Source organism: Trachypithecus francoisi, unplaced genomic scaffold, assembly GCF_009764315.1.
Source record: "Trachypithecus francoisi isolate TF-2019V2 unplaced genomic scaffold, Tfra_2.0 Lachesis_group3, whole genome shotgun sequence".
Lineage (NCBI taxonomy): Eukaryota > Metazoa > Chordata > Mammalia > Primates > Cercopithecidae > Trachypithecus > Trachypithecus francoisi.
The window spans coordinates 43,562,941-43,579,445 of NW_022681468.1; the positions used below are offsets into that span (position 1 = coordinate 43,562,941).

General features: G+C 40.2%; 1 long non-coding RNA gene across 1 annotated transcript in view; it reads left to right on the forward strand.

The window, feature by feature from the left end:
* The window catches only part of LOC117069507, a 60,681-nt gene that overhangs the window by 44,091 nt on the left and 85 nt on the right, over window positions 1-16,505 (forward strand). Inside the window, exon 2 of the long non-coding RNA XR_004431569.1 lies at window positions 13,792-13,843. This is a non-coding gene — a long non-coding RNA (uncharacterized LOC117069507). The remainder of the gene's footprint in view (window positions 1-13,791; window positions 13,844-16,505) is intronic.

The following is a 16,505-nucleotide window of genomic DNA, read 5'->3' on the forward strand; positions in this document are numbered from 1 at the left end:
TGTTTAGTGCTTTTATTTGTCTGTAGTACACAATTATCTTGGGTTTCAGAATTCATCCGCAAAGTATTCCTCTGAATTAGGAATTCCAGTAAGAGTTACTGGCCACAAATGACAGACACTGACTCTAGTTAACTTCAGCCGAGAAATTCACTAGAAGGATATCTGGGAGCCCAGATAATCAACGTCAAGCCCAGAGAATCAGGCTTGACAAATAGAAAACCAAGGTGGCTTGGTTACAAACTTCCAGCCAAAATCACAGTACAGGAAGGGTCTGGTTAAACAATGCTGCTGCTGAACACCATACAGCACTCCTGGCACCATGACCAGTCCCACAAGAATGGATTCCAAGATATCCTTGTACCTTCAAGTCACCTACTCCAGACTCAAAATTCCAGGTGGAATTCTGCTGTGCCTGGTGGGCCACACTTAGGTCACCTACCGGTGCTCTAGCTGTTCCTGCTTCCCAAGTAGTAGGCACAGCTGAGAGTAGGGTAAGGCATAAAATGGAAAGAGGCACTCACTCTCAGGAACTTCTGTTTTTAAACAATGAACAATTGTTATAAGAATAAATTTCAATTTTAAATATATTCAAATTCAGTAAATATTTCATGTATGAACTAAAATTTACACACAACCAAGAAAAATGTGACACTGTGCAGTTTGCAATCTGTTTCATTGTTTTACATTTTACAATCAAATTAAAAACTCCTTATGGTCAAATAGGATGGAAATAACTCACATTTTGTGTACAAGAAGCAACAGTCCAGCTGTTAAAGCATAGGCCATAGCATTGCTATGTTATTATTGCTTATTTCGAAACTGTTTACGTGCAGGAATGTGCAGCATCCCACAGGCTGGAAATAAAAAATGTGCTGAAGGGAGCTTGGATGAATCCCACCTGTCTCAAACTTACTTTCCAAAGGAATGCCTGTGGCTGGGTCCACCTATGTCAGTTGCAACAGCAACTTCAGCAGTTGTTTAGAGCTTGCAAGGAAGAGTGTTTTATCAGTGACATTGTTTAAATTGTCAGCACTTGATGATAATAAGCAGCAGACTGACTTGGAGTCAGTTTTATTATTGTCTTTAAATTTTCACCCCATTACTGTCTGCACTCACTCTCTCTCATCTCCCTGCCCATTATACACCACTGTGGGTGGACCATTACAGGGGAAGCTGCTGATACACATTGACTCCAGGGACGCTGTACCGGAGACACAGCAGAGGGAAGGACACTAGTATTATCTATCCAAAAGATCAGTAAAGATGAAACAAGACAGCTTCCTACTAGGGAAGTCTTAGTGTGGCTCATTGTTATGCCAAAGTCCCGTGTTCAGTATCCAGCAGGAAGGTTGTGAGCCCGGGGCCCTGTGGCCCAGTTAATTGTCCCCGGCTCAGCCCTGGCCAGCTGCCTCGGAAATGAATGCCTTTGGTCATACTGGCAAGAGGGACAGGAGAGTCATCAGTTCAGATCACATTCATTGCTCTTGTGAGAAAGACAAGAAAAAATACACAGTCTGCCCATGATGTGTCCTCATCTCGTGAAAGATGGGACACTACTGACTAAAATCAGATTCCCATCTGAAAAGCACATCTTCCGCTAATTAGGCACATTAGCTTTGTGCAAGGTCGGGTGTAAAATAACTTTCATTTCACTCATTTCAGAAGACAGGGCAGATGAGGGCAAGAGGATATGCCCCACATAACAAGAACTATTGTTCGGTTTTTCAGGAAGCTATGGCCTGAACAAGGCAGTGGGGTTTTCACAGCTGGACTCACCCCCAAAAGATGATTTTATAAATAGTGTTTTTGTTTTTCACCTTTTCAACTTCATTCAAAAATACAAGGTTTACCTAACCCTAACTCCCAGATGACAGATGTAACGAATTCCCAGACATATAGACTTGGTAGTGACTGCTTCACCCCTGAATGGTTGCTTTGCACTAAGCGCTTCTGACACTAATGTTCATGCTTAAGCAAACACATTACTAGGAGAGAAGAATAGCTCTGTCAGCCTGCCCAGGCCACTCAGCACAATGGGAGCTGCAGCTGTCCTGGATCTCATTAAAACAGGGGCAGGGAGACACGGTCCTGTAGACACACGTGAGGATTCTCAGATTCACAGACCTTTGCTTACATATCACACACCATCAGCATCAAATAGCTGACGTCAAAAAGTTCCTAAGAAAGAAAACTTTACTGGTTATTAATAAGCCTGAAATATTTGTGTCTCTGGATTCTCTGCCATTCTTCTTTTTCTCTTTGGTTCTTTTCTCTTTACATGAAAATATTCACTTTTGCAAAATGAGGCATGTTAGAGAATCAGATGATTTCTAGAGAGAGCTATGCTTGGGACCATTTCTTAATCTTTTCCACCATTGCTGGTTCCTTGGAGTGTCTGTGTTCACATTAGCATTTCTGTCTGGAGCTATGAATTATGCTGTCAAAAGGAATTTCAAACTGGGTTTGTTACCTGGATACCCACAAATATGCAAGGTCTGTTTGTATAAATCTGAAAAACCTTCCTTGTCCTTAGGAAACCAGGTCATTCTGCATATTAGGAAGAGGACAGTGAATCCAGGCTTCCGTTAGTTCTCTGGGCCAGTTGGGGAACAGTGCCTAGATAAATCACAGTAGAAGGAGTCCAGCGTCCGTTCTTGACTGGGATGGCTGTAATCCATTCACAGGGAGGGAGACGTCTCTGGCTGGAGATGCGGGGCTGAGCATGCCATCAGACATCCCTAAAGGCAAGCTTAAGACCACATCCCATCTGCCTACAATCATAGCAGTCACTATCCCCTCCACATGGTGCACAATATGCCTCAGAACAGTCCAGCTGTTAAAGCACAGGCCAGAGGCAGGGACCAACGGAGGCAAGAGCAATGCAGACACTGGAGGGATGACGAGGTTCTGTGGGTCCTGGACCATCTGCACCCAGAGTCCACCAGATCTGCTAGGAGAAGGCTCAGCTGTGCTTCTCTCATCGGAACGGACTCAAGCATTGGCATCTGACAATGTCCCCCATATGTCATTCTTACTCTTTTCATAGCCCACCTCCCCCCAACCCACAGCCCAACCTGGAGAAGCCCACTGTGAGTCAGGATGATCACGTCAAGCCTCGGACCCCTGGTGGCACTACGCCCAGCAGCATCCTCATGAAGAAAAAGCCCCCCAGTGGCTTCCTGTCTCCAGACACGCTCCCCAGACAGCAGTTGTCAGTTTCCATCACCCAAACCCCTTCAGGCCAAGCCCACTGAGATTGGCTCACAAAAAAAGGGAGGGGAGAGAGGCAGCTGATGCTGACAGGGCCAGCTGCTTCAGCGTCATTTCCTTGCTGCCGGTGCTGGGCAGATGTTCTACTGCCATTTCCCTTGCTTCTCACTTCTGATTACTCTCCTGGTAACTTGATTTTACCTAGTTGAAGGTGTCTCCAAGTGAAGTCTGTGGTCCACTTATAGGAGAATCACCTGGGATGCACGTTTAAAGTGCAGGTTCAGAATCTCTGTGTGTGTGACCCTCAAATTTGTTCTTTTAACAGATACCTCAGATGACTTTCATGCACATAAAAATTTCAGAGCCACTGAAGTTCTTTGACCACTGGCTGTATGTATTTATATTTTATTTAATTTGGACCTCAGGAGAATAGAGTAAATCACTCAGTTCATGCACCACGGTCATCATCAATATACTTTGGTGACCCATCCATGCTGCTATTTGTAAATCTCCTTTCCTACTTCTGGCTTGAATAGTGGCTCATCTTGTGTTTGTTTATGTTTAACTAAGCCATTGCTTTATTAACGAACATCAGTCCTTGTTTACACGCACACACACACACGTGCGCGCGCGTGCACACATGCACCATGATGGACAGCTTTACATGTATTCTTATGATCTGCACATTAGTGTTTTCTTGGGCACATACTCAGGGCCAAGACTGCATCCTTGATTTCTCTAGGGGCTCCTAGATTGCTCTGCAGGATGACTTCATTTATTTCCACCCCTCTAGCAGTGTGTCTTTGCTCTACTTGATTTTATCCAACTTTCTGTAAAGTGATCTCTTGTTGATGTTTTAATTTGTATTTCTCTGATTGCTAGTAATGTTTAGCATCTTTGCATACACTTATTGGCCATTAAGAGGTTTCCTCTTGTATATTTTGCCTGTTTTCCCCTTTTATTACTGTTTTGCAGGATTTCCTAGATCTACATCCTTTGGTTTGGGTTGTCAACAACATTTTCTTCCAGTTTACCTGTTGACTTTGTCTGTAGTATTTGTTGGAATAAATCTTTAATTTTGTTTTGTAGACAAATCCATATTTTTTTTCTCCTCCTTATGGTTTGTACTTTTGGGTTTTCCTTAAGAAATGTCTCTGCTCAAAAGTCACAGAGATATTCACCCATATTGTTTCCTATCACTATAAACTTTTATATTATGAGTCTTTAATCCTGTTAAAGGATTGGGTTTTTAATCCATTGGGGTTTCTTTTTAAATTGTCTAAGGTGGGGCTGAATGGAGTCAATTTTCCCAACACCATGTACTACTTAATCTATTGCTTTTGTAGTGATTTGTGATGCCCCCTCTATCATATAACATGTTCTCCTCTATAGCTGGGTCTAAGTCTGGGTTCTCTATTCTGTTCTCTTGGTCAATTTGACTTTTTTCCCCTTTTCTTAAACATGGCTTTGTGATGTGCCTTAATATCTAGCAAGGCAAATTTCCTTTTTGCCTACATTTTAAAAATTAGCTGTCTGTGGATATTTATTCTTCATATGAATTTTAAAATTGTTTTTCAAAGTCCCCAAAACTTGGGGTGGGCATTTTACTTGAATTGCATTGGATCTACAGCTTCAGTTTGGGAAGAACTGATATTCTTAAAATGTTAAATTGTCCCACACAATCAGCATATCACTCCATTTATTCAAGTCTTTGCTATATCTATTATTGGAATTAAAATTTTCTCCAAAAAGTCTTGTGCATTATTGTCAGATTACTTCCTATATTAAAATTTTTCCTTTCCCATTTCTTTTCTGGATCGCTCTATTGATGACTATTTGCTTGGACCTTTCCTTCACTCCAGTCTTGTTTTCCCTTGAGTTCTGATACCCTTTTGGGTTCTCTTTGCTTTCCTGGCTTCAGCCCTCACTACTCTGTCTTTACAGTTCTGCCTCCTCATCCCATTCCCTTGATCTGCAACTACCTGGTCACTAGATGTGACCATTTAGATCTTCATTGTTCAGAGTGCTTCAGAGATGTCACCTAAAGCCATATCTGACGTGAAGCCCAGAATGTTATTGAGGCTTATGTCTGAGCATAGACTATAACTTATATGGAAGTAAAAACAGAACTAATGATCTGTGGCCCAGCTTTAGGTCATAAAATGCATGCAAAATTGGATTTGTTCCAAAGGATATCAGAAAAAAAAATGGCTCCTGGCAATATAAAGCTCAAATAACGGTAGCATAGATGATAAAGGCATGCATGATCTCACATAACAAGAAAGCTGGGGTATAGTTCCAGGGTTGGTACAGGAGCTCAATGAGATCATTTTGGCATTTCTTCAGGTCTTTCCCTCATGGTGGCAAGATGGCTACTGTGGCTCCAAACATAACATCCTCATTCTGCCACATTTTAAAAGTGAGGGGTTGAGGGCAGAGAAGACTTAAGAGAGCTCTACTTATAGTCTTTATTTTCCATCAAGGACAGAAATCACCCCCCTCGACTTTTCTTTCTAGTTCATTAGATGGAAAAACATGGCATAACTACTGTGATCTATTGCTGGTATAGGGAACAGGATCGCCTGTTCATGGCAAATTCATGATTTATAAAGTCCCTGGGCTGGACATTTTGTCAACCAAACAAAATCGATCTCCTGATAGGAAAGAACACAGGTAGAATGGTGTTGGGTAGAAAACTAACAAGGTGCCTGGTATGGGTGGGAAAAGATTTAAGGCTAGTTCATCTGTGTTCTGAAATATCAGGGCCCTGAAGTTAAGAGTTTCTCATTTATTTATTTAGCAGTATTGATTGATCTAGGCACTGGGAACACAATAAAGAACGAAACTGGACAGGATTCCTAGCACCACCAAGATTGCAATGCTGTATGGGAGAAAATATCAAATTAATGTTCTCATACAAAAAAAAAAGTTACTAATTTAGTAAAGTGTTATAAAGGACAACAACAGGAAATGAGGGAAGTATATGATGAGGGTAACTGTCCTGAAGCAGTGCGAGTTCTTTCACATCCCTGGAAGGTGCTGAGAAGGTTGATGGTCCAGCAGAAGCCTGAAGCTGCCATGAAAGTCTATGGGACTAGGAGCAAGTGGCTGGGGCTCTGGAATCTAGTGGCATCTGTCCATTGAGCCCAAACAGACCAATGGGACCAAGTACATACACTTGTCTCCCAGGCCAAGGAGGAGAATTGTCCAGCTACTCCACAGCAGAAAGGAGAAAGGCTCCAGAGGACACTGGATGTGTTTAAGGATCCCATCTCTCCTCTGCTGCCACAGGGTCACTGACCCATAGACCTTCCCTCAAACCCCCAGATACCATCTTGGAGGAAAGAAGCAAAGGCCATCTTGAAGACTTAACATTTTTCCCCAGAGATCTTATATTCCTATAGAAATATTAAAAGTATTACATCAGTATGAAATGAGTGCACTGGACAAAAATTAAGGTTTTCTCTGTACTACTCAGCAGATGGAGTTCGTGAGGAAAACTAGAGAAAAAATGCATTTTTATTGCAACTGAATGTTGTATGAATATATTTGAATTCTTCACAATAACTTTATGAGGAAAGTACTATAATGACTCTGTAAAAAGGTAAACATAGGCACATTAAAATATTAAAGAGTTAAGTTGATCAGACAGGGCTCACAAATTGAGCAGCTGCAAGCCCCAGGTTATTTGGGGCTCCACTGAAGAGCATAAAGGGAAGGCCTTTTTATAGAGTGAATGCAGAAACAAGGCAAATAAAATATTTGGTTAAAATGAAGCAATAGTCTTATTTAGATCATTCCAGTGAAAAGTTCCTAGCGAGAGGTTAGTTGGTGGTTTCTGATTGGCTAATCTTAGGTTTCATTTTACCTTTTACACTGAGCTGGATTTCAGTCTGCTTACCTAGGAACCCAAGGCACTGAATTATTTTAACAACTCCATTTTTTTTTTTTTTTTTGAATCAGCGTCTCGCTGTCACCCAAGCTGGAGTGCAATGGCGTGATCTCGGCTCACTGCAACCTTCGCCTCCCAGGTTCAAGTGATTCTCCTGCCTCAGCCTCCTGAGTAGCTGTGATTACAGGCTCATGCCACCACACCCAGCTAATTTTTGTATTTTTAGTAGAGATGGGGTTTCACCATGTTGGCCAGGCTGGTCTCAGACTCCTGACCTTGTGATCTGCCCACCTCAGCATCCCAAAGTGCTGAGATGCTGAGCCATCACGTCCAGCCAACTACTCCATTTTATAGATAAGGAAATTGAGGCTCAGAGAAGATAAGTGACTTATCTAAGGTCACAAAGTTAACAAGTGGCTGGTCTTGAATTTTAACCCAATGTGACTTTAAAACCTCCAAGCTTTTGATCACCGCAAGATACTACTTTCTACAGTGGTACATGCAATAAGAAGTATAGATACATTTTCAGGATAATATGGAGAAGGAAAAGATGATTTCTAGAAAGGGAGAACCAAAGAAAGCTCCTTAGAAGAGGTAACAATTGATTTTATCTTTCCACCAATGTCGTTCATCTTTTCCTCTTTAACATACAGTGGTAGGCAATTGTCGGTCCTTGTCAACTAACTTGAACATCTGGATCACCTGTTTGTTTCTACTGTCTTCTTTCTCTTGGTTTTTCAGTTATGTGAGCCTGTCTTTTGTTGTACCTCGTACATTTTAATGGCAGGCCAGACATTACCTACCCAAAATTGTAGAGACTTCAGATGATAGCTTCTTTCAGAGAGGGAATACCCTCTCCCTGCTGTACAGACAGAATGGTGGCTGATCATGTTAATCCAATTAGTGATTTGCTGAGTCAAGGTTGAATTATAGCTCTCGTAAGTCTCAGCCCTCCACAGGTTCATCTCTGACCTCCTAGATTTTCAACAAAGGCCCTTTTGTATTCTGCAAGAACCCTCCCCCAGCCAGTAGTAAACTCTAATCTTAGTCTCACAAGAATGCTGAAAAACTGCACTCTGCTTTTTAGAGGCAGGTTTTCCACTTGCATTTTAGAATCCCTGCTCTGAAGAAACCCAGTAGGCAGCAATATTCCTCAGGTGCAAACAGGCTGTTTTGTTTGAGGCCCTTTCAAATCTTCCACTAACACTCTTATTTTCTCTATTCTGAGCCCTTGCACTGCATTTTGCACTGGGTTCTCAGCCTCCTGCAAAATGCCCCACTGGTAAAAGCAGCTGCAGAAGCCAGTTCATTCTCCTCAAGTTTCTCTCTCCAGTGCATTAGCCCTTCCAGTGTTCCCTGTCTCAGCAGCTCTCACTTTCCCTCAAATAGGTAATTTCTGCATTGTATTTGGCTTTTCTAATTATTCTAGTTGAGGGTGCTGGTCTGCTGACCATTTACCCAGAAGAGGAAGTAAGTATAACTGGAAGGGTAGAGGGATAGGAATACGTCAAGTGACCTGCTTTAAGAAGCACCAGTGATCTCCCTGTCACCAAATCCAGTGGTGTTTTGCTTATCCTTAACCTCCCTGATCTTTCTGTATTATCTGGTTTCTCTTCAGAGGCCCTGCATTCTTCATCTTTCTTTCTTCCAGTACTTTGCCCCTAGTTTCTCCTCTAGCTCCTCTTTCATGCATATCGTTATTGGTGTAACTTGAGACTCAGTGTCTATCACTCTTCTTCTACACATCCTTCCTTGTAAATCTCCAGTTGCTGGGCTTTAGCAGTCTCCCTGTGTGGATAATCCTGGCTCCTCTGCTAAGAGCCTGGAAACTCTAATCTCACACTGATAGCCATTTATATTTGCCCATCTGGACGGAAGCAATTTGCAATCTCTTCCTAAAGAGAAAGAAGAGGCACAGGTGATTCTACAAGTAGGGGTAATCTCTGAGAAAGCAGAAATGCTGATGCTAAGAATGGGAGAGAGGTTTAGAGGAGACACTGGCCTGCAGGAGATAACACTTTACAACCAAACGAGAGGGAAGAAAATTAGGAAAATATGATTTTCCGGGGAATGTAAGAGACTTATATATAATCATCATGAGATGTTGTAAAGAGGCCGGGTGCGGTGGCTCAGCCTGCAATCCCAGCACTTTGGAAGGCCGAGGTGGGTGGATCACAAGGTCAGGACTTTAAGACTAGCCTGGCCAAGATGGTAAAACCCTGTGTCTACTAAAAATACAAAAATTAGCCAGGCATGGTGGTGTGTGTCTGTAATCCTAGCTACTTGGGAGGCTGAGGCAGATAATTGCTTGAACCCAGGAGGCAGAGGTTGCAGTGAGCTGAGATTGTGCCATTGCACTCCAGCCTGGGCAAGAGAGCGAGACTCCATCTTAAAAAAAAAAAAAAAAAAAAGGAAAAAGAAATATGTGTAAAGATTCTTGGAAATAGATGTTACAAGGCGAAAAAGTTTCATTATAAATTATAATACGCAAGTACTTTATATGTAGACATTATATAGATAGTATTTCAAATTAGTAGGGAAAATAAAGATTATTTAATAAATAGTTTTGGAAATAATTGGTAAGTCATCTGGAAAAAAATAAAATTGTATCCAAACCTAAAACTTTAAACTTTAAATCAGAATAAATTTCAGACAGATTAAATATATAAAAGTAAAAAATAAACCTGGCTGGGTACGGTGGCTCACGCCTGTAATCCCAGCACTTGGGGAGGCCAAGGCGGGTGGATCACCTGAGGTCAGGAGTTTGAGACCAGCCTGGCTAACATGGTGAAACCCCATCTCTACTAAAAACACAAAAATCAGTTGGGCATGGTGGTGCCTGCTGGTAGTCCCAGCTACTCAGGAGGCTGAGGGACAAGAATTGCTTGACCAGGAAGGTGGAGGCTGCAGTGAGCCAAGATTGCACCATTGCACTCCAGCCTGGATGACAGAGCGAGACTCTGTTTCAAAACAAAACAAAACCCTAAATGAGTAAAAAGGAAGCCATAGGATAGATATTTTTTATAATCTTAGACTGAGAAAGTCCTGACTGAAAACACAGAAGCCATAATAATAAATTTATTTTTTAAGACAGGTTCTGGTTCGATCACCCAGGCTGGAGTGCAATGGTGTGATCATAGCTCACTGCAACCTTGAGAATTCCTGGGCTCGAGCAATCCTCTTACCTCAGCCTCCTGAGTAGCTAGGACTACAGGTGCACGCCACCACACTTGGCTTTTTTTTTTTTTTTGTAGAGATGAAATCTAACTATGTTGCCCAGGCTGACCTTAAACTCCTGGGCTCAAGAGATCCTTCTGCCTTGGCCTTCCAAAGTGCTGGGATTACAAGCAAAAATAAATAAATAAATAAGAATTGTAAAAATGCTAATAGTAAAGTTACAAGATAAAAAACAAACTTGGGAAAATATGTGCAACTGAAGTCACAGATAAATCACTAATTTTCCTCTTGTATATGGAGCCCTTATGAAGCAATAAGGAAAAGACCAATAACATGCTCAATAAGAAAGACTAAGAGTACAAACACTTTACAGAAATACAAATTACCTTCAAATATATGAATAGATTCTGAATCTCACTCATAATACAAGAAATACAAATTAAAACTATACTGAGATACTATTATTTACCTAACACATTAAGGTAACAAAGGTTTACAAAAAAGGTTGGCAACACACTGTATCAGCAAAGGTGTGAGGAAATTCGTACTTTCCACATTACTGAGAGGGCTTTAAATTGGTACAATCTCTAAGAGGGGAAATGTAGCAATTTCTGACAAAATTGCAAATGTTCATATCCTTGTATCCAGTATTTCCCATTCTAGGACTTTATTTTTGATGTAAGTTTGCTGATATATAAAATAATACATTAATTGTAGCATTATTTGTAATAGCAAAATTTGGAACAACATGAATGTCCATCTATAGGGGAACTGGATAAATAAGGTATGCTTTATTCATGCAATAGAGTGTAGTGCAGTCATAACAAAGAATAAGGTAGTTCTTTATGTACGGATACAGAACATTCTTCAGATATTAAGTAAAAAGATCAAGATGCAGAACAGTGTGTGTAGTATGCTACCCCTTCTGTAAAACTTTTCACAACAGAATATCTGTATGTACTTACATATTTTAATATGTCTAAATAACTCTGGATGGGTTAATAAGAATCTAGAACTTGGTTTTCCCCAGGATGGGGAACTTGGTCACTGAGGACTGGATGGAAGGAAGTTTCCTTATCATATATCCTTTTGTACATCTGAATTTTAAGCCATGTGATGATATTTTCTAATAAAATGAATTAAACTATAAAATATCTTTAGGAAACTAAACATATTTTCAAAACGTTGGTGCCCTCAGATGGCAGGTTGTTTGCTAGCGAATGACTTTCCACGAGGTGGGAAAGATAAGAGAGAGCCTGGTTAGCTTTTAAAGAACGTAATTGGAGAGTTTTCCCAATAGGGAAAAGAAAACACACAACCCTTCTCCGATTATCAGTGCTTCCTCCCATGCCTTGGCTATAAAAAGCTTTTCTCCTTTGCTTTGCTCACAGAGCTACACATTTCCTGCCTCTCAGCTGTCTGTGCTTGCTGATGTCTGACCTAAATGACCTTAACATAGCCAACCAGGGTGACAGTGACACTACTGAGAAACGCCTGAAACTTTTTTTGAAAGCTCAATGCTGGGTAAGCTACTACTACTGAAGCACATGTGCACTTGTGTGCTATTTAGTGTGTCTGTGCTCTTTCCTTTTGGTGAGTTTTCTGAGGACTCAGTCAGTTAACATCAAAGGGCTCCTGTACCTTTAACTTCCCTCTTAAACTGGTGCTCCAGAAACTGCTCATTTTCCCTTAAAGAAGTCAGATGCTGGAGATCTAGAATAGAGAGGACCATCTTTTACTAATCCTGTGTTTGCCATCTTTGACAAACTCTCACTGTGACCATCTTCCTCCAGCTTGGTTTTAGGGGTATATACCTTTGTTCTAGTCTCAGCTCTCTACTAAATAGTTTTGGGTCTAGTCTTGGCTTAGTCTCAGCTCTGCTAGCTATGTTAACATTGAACAAGTCAATTTATACTTTTGGAACTCATCTGTGAAATTAGGAGATTAAAATAGAAAATGTTTAGGTCTATCCACATCTGAAACTCTAGGACTTGGTGGGTGGGGGTGGAAGAATTCCCTTCTCTAGCACATCTCCAAAGTAAATAAAATGACATTGCTCTTTCTATTAAAAGTGGCAGTCATTATTCTAAAAACTTGAGGAGTCTTTGGAATGAGAACTTTCAATCTGCATAGTCAAAATAATACATAGTTCTAAAAGACTGACATACACGGCTACAGTAAAAAGACAAGTGACAGAAGAGCTCAAGGATCTGTAAAAATTTAGAGTATGGCAAAGAAGGCATTTCAAATCATTAGAAAGACTATGTGGACTATTCAGTCCAAAGGTTATTGGGACAACTTGTTGACAAGTTAAGAAAAAGCTAGATTCCCTACCTCACTCCACACATCAAATAAATTCCAAATGGTTTAAAAATATAAATGTAGAAAACAAAAGATGATAAAAAAGTACAGGTAAAAAAATTATATCATTTTGGAATTAGGAATTCCTTTCTAAGTATTATTTAGTAATAAGAAACATTAAGGAAATCATTGAATACTGGCCACTTAAAACTTCTATGTGTCTAAACTACATACCATAAGTTATGAAAAACTGAAAAAAGAATTCACAACATATGACAGCAAAAAGTTAACATTTTTGAATTGTGAAGAACTCTTGGAAATCAATGAAGAGGTAAGATACAGTTAAAACATGGTCAGACGAGTTACACAAAAAAGGAGAAATACAAATGGCCAACATGAAAGCTATTTCACCTCACTAGTATAAAGAAAATGCCAATAAAAATAAAAATGAAAATGCCTTTTAACCTATAAAACTGAAAAAGGTTTAAAAGAATGATAATAACTAGTGCTGACGAAGGCATGAGATAATAGGTACTTTCATACACTTTAAAGGGAATGTAAATTGAGTCACGCTTTCTGGAGGGCAATTTAGCAAATTTAAATAGTATTTTTAAATGTATATACTCACATTTAAATGTTCAACTCTAATAACTTATCCTAAGGAAATAGCAGGATAAATGCATAAAAATGCCTGTACAAGAATGTTCGCTAGCACATCATGTATCATAACAAAACATTGGCAAACCTAAAGATTTGTCAAACGGGAACAGAAAGCTATGAAATAAAAGATGGACAGAGATGTCTTCAATATATTAAGTGAAACAAGAGATTATGTAATGGAATATACAGTATGATCATATTTACATATATTTTATGAAAACCAAACGTTAAAAACTATCATCTCTGGATGTTTTGAATAATAGGCATTATTACTTTACTTTATGCTTATGCTTACTTTTATTTTCTGATTATTCAAAAATAATGAGCATGTATTATTTTTATCATTAGGAGAAGCAATAAAACCATAACCCTCCTTCCAAAACTCATGAATGAGCCTTAGAGATGAAAAGAAAACAATTGTAAATGAGCGATGCAAATATTTCCATGACACAGTTCTCGTTACCATAGCAAAGTGACCATAGGAATAATGTTTAAGACTAAACATCGGTGTCTGTCAAATGTCTCGGCAAGATTTGCTTCCTCTATTGCAGATGGAAAGCTGAATTTTCCAGTGACTGTCCCATGAAGTTGCCACTTCACAAGGTGGGTTTCAGCAATAATATTTTGAACAAGATCTGACATGGTCTTTGGTCTCCATTTTCCACAGAGAAAAGACACCCAAGTCAGAAGCAGCCTACAGTTGTCTTTCTGTCTATCTCACTCTCTTTATCCACCCACCTCCAATCTCATTCCCTCCTTTTCTTCCTTTACCTTTTTCTCTTTTTCTTCTCTCTCCCCCCTCCTTCTTCTCTGCCTCTCTTTCTTTCTTTTCACACATTCTTTCATCAGACATTTCCTGAGAGCTTTTCAGGATAGCAAGCACTATTCTGGGCACAGAAAGCAACTTCAGGATCATCATGGGAGCGTGGGAAATAGTACTTTTCAAGGCTAAATAGTACCAGGAGTTGGGGATTTACTTTACTTAATACTGAAATGCTTGGATTGACACTGTTATTACAGTTTTAAACATTCAGAATTCATAAACTTTAAAGCTTCAGTAAAATTATATGTACAGTACTTTTCAAGAGCACACATTTATAGCACATATTAAAACCTGTTTCAAAACATGAAGCAAATGTGTGTGTTTATAAAGGTATAAGCATAAACATACAGTCTTATGCTATTACAAATCAGCAGACAAATGAAAAAGATACTATGAAAAATAGTACTCATAAAATGAAAATTTGATTAATTTGGAAAAAGCTATCATTGAAATACTAGAGTAGCAATATACATTTGACTGTTTTTAACAGCACAATTTTTAAAGCAAAGTGCTTCAATGTATTGCCAGCGTAGTTTTATGCAAATTGTTCCAACTGTTGAAAATCCTCTTTCCAACTCTGTGCTAGTGAGTGAACAGTGAAGAGATAGTATGGATTAAGTGTAAATTATTTCCCTCCGGCTGGGCATGGTGGCTCACACCTGTAATCCCAGCACTTTGGGAGGCTGAGGCGAGTGGATCACCTGAGGTCAGGAGTTTGAGACCAGCCTGGCCAACGTGGTGAAACCCTGTCTCTACTAAAAATACAAAAATTAGCTGGGCATGGTGGAGGGGTGCCTGTAATCCCAGCTACTCGGGGGGCTGAGGCAGGAGAATCACTTGAACCTGGGAGGTGGAGGTTGCAGTGAGCCGAGATCACACCACTGCACTCCAGCCTGGGCGACGGAGTGAGACTCTGTCTCAAAAAAAAAAAAAAAATTTATTTCCCTCTGACTCATTCACCTTCAAATTATGATTTCTTGCTTATACCACAGGAGTTGTGGGGATTCTCAGGAGTTGTGTATGTGTGTGTGTTGTGGAATGTGTGTAGTGTATGGTGTGTGTGTGTGTACATGTATATAAGTGTGTGTGTGTAAAGTCTGTGTGTATGTATGTACACACGGTATGGGTGAGGGTATTGACATGTGGATAACTGTGTGGTATGTGTGAATGTTGAGGGAGCTGTATATGTGTTTGTATGTGGCATGTGTGGTTAGTAGGCATGGATTACCATGTGTGGTCTATGTGCATGGGTGAGGCGTTTGTGGTCTTGGGTGTATGTGATGTCTGTGCATCTTGGGTGGGATTCTTGCAGAGAATGGCCAAGCTCTCAAACTTTGCAGCTGGACTCTGAATGTGGATCTTTCTCTACCTAATTTTGGCTAACTGTGATCAGAAGGCTGAGTTCAGTGCTTTGTTTACACTTGCAGGGGCAAATTGCCCTAAGACCAACAGCACTAGTTGGTGAGGCCCAAGGACTGATAAAGAGTGTCTCCAAGTCACTCTTGCAGCTGCAGAAGGGGACCTGCCTTGCTGGAAAGAGGCCTCCAGGAGACTCTGGGCAGTCCCAGGGGATGTCAGAGAACCAGGACTGGAGGGTGCCTCAGACAGTATCCAGACTAGCACTTGTCAACCTGAGGACTTCACATTTTAGTGGGTAGTAAAATCCATTTACTGGATATCTAAGAGCTATTTGGAAGAACAGAATGAAATGCAATAGAACAGACTAGAATGAAAATAGTGTACATTGTACTAGTAAGAATAAGTACAGATTCTTGGAACTTCTGTTTCAATACTCTCTCTCTCACGTGTGTGTGTGTGTGTGTGTGTGTGTGTGTGTGCTGGGTTGTGATGTAAGATGAATTTGTCATCATTGGTTGTAGTTATTTTACATTTTTATTTTACAGTGAGGAAACAGAGGGTACCTGAGGTAAAGTGACCTGCCTTCTAAGGTCACAGTCAATTATAGGAAGAGTCTTTCCATGACAGCACATGTTCCAAGAGCCAAAAATGAGTCACTAGAAAGGACCAGAATAAAGACTTCTCTCTTTCTTTAGTGGAAAGAAAACTTTACTTACTACTGAAATGCTTGGATTTCAAAACCTTTCTTTAGCGGAGAGAGAGAAGTCACTTTTAATCTTTTTGGGGGAAATAGTATTGCTTCTCAAAATATTTAAACTTGTTGCAATTTCCAAAGGAGGGAATTAAATAAGTTGAGTGATGTTTAAAGTCCCCTTTGACTTTGATCATTCTAAGTTCTATTATTTTAAGGAGGTCAGAGAGAGAGAGAGAGAGAAATAAAGAATGTAGGTGACTCAGTTGTGGTCTGTGGGGTAAACCATTTTTATCTAGAAACAGTCAATCTGAGTTCAAGGTTTCCCTTTGTCACTGTGGGTGCTGGGGCAAGTCATTGGCGATCTCCCACAACTACTACATTCTTCCCAT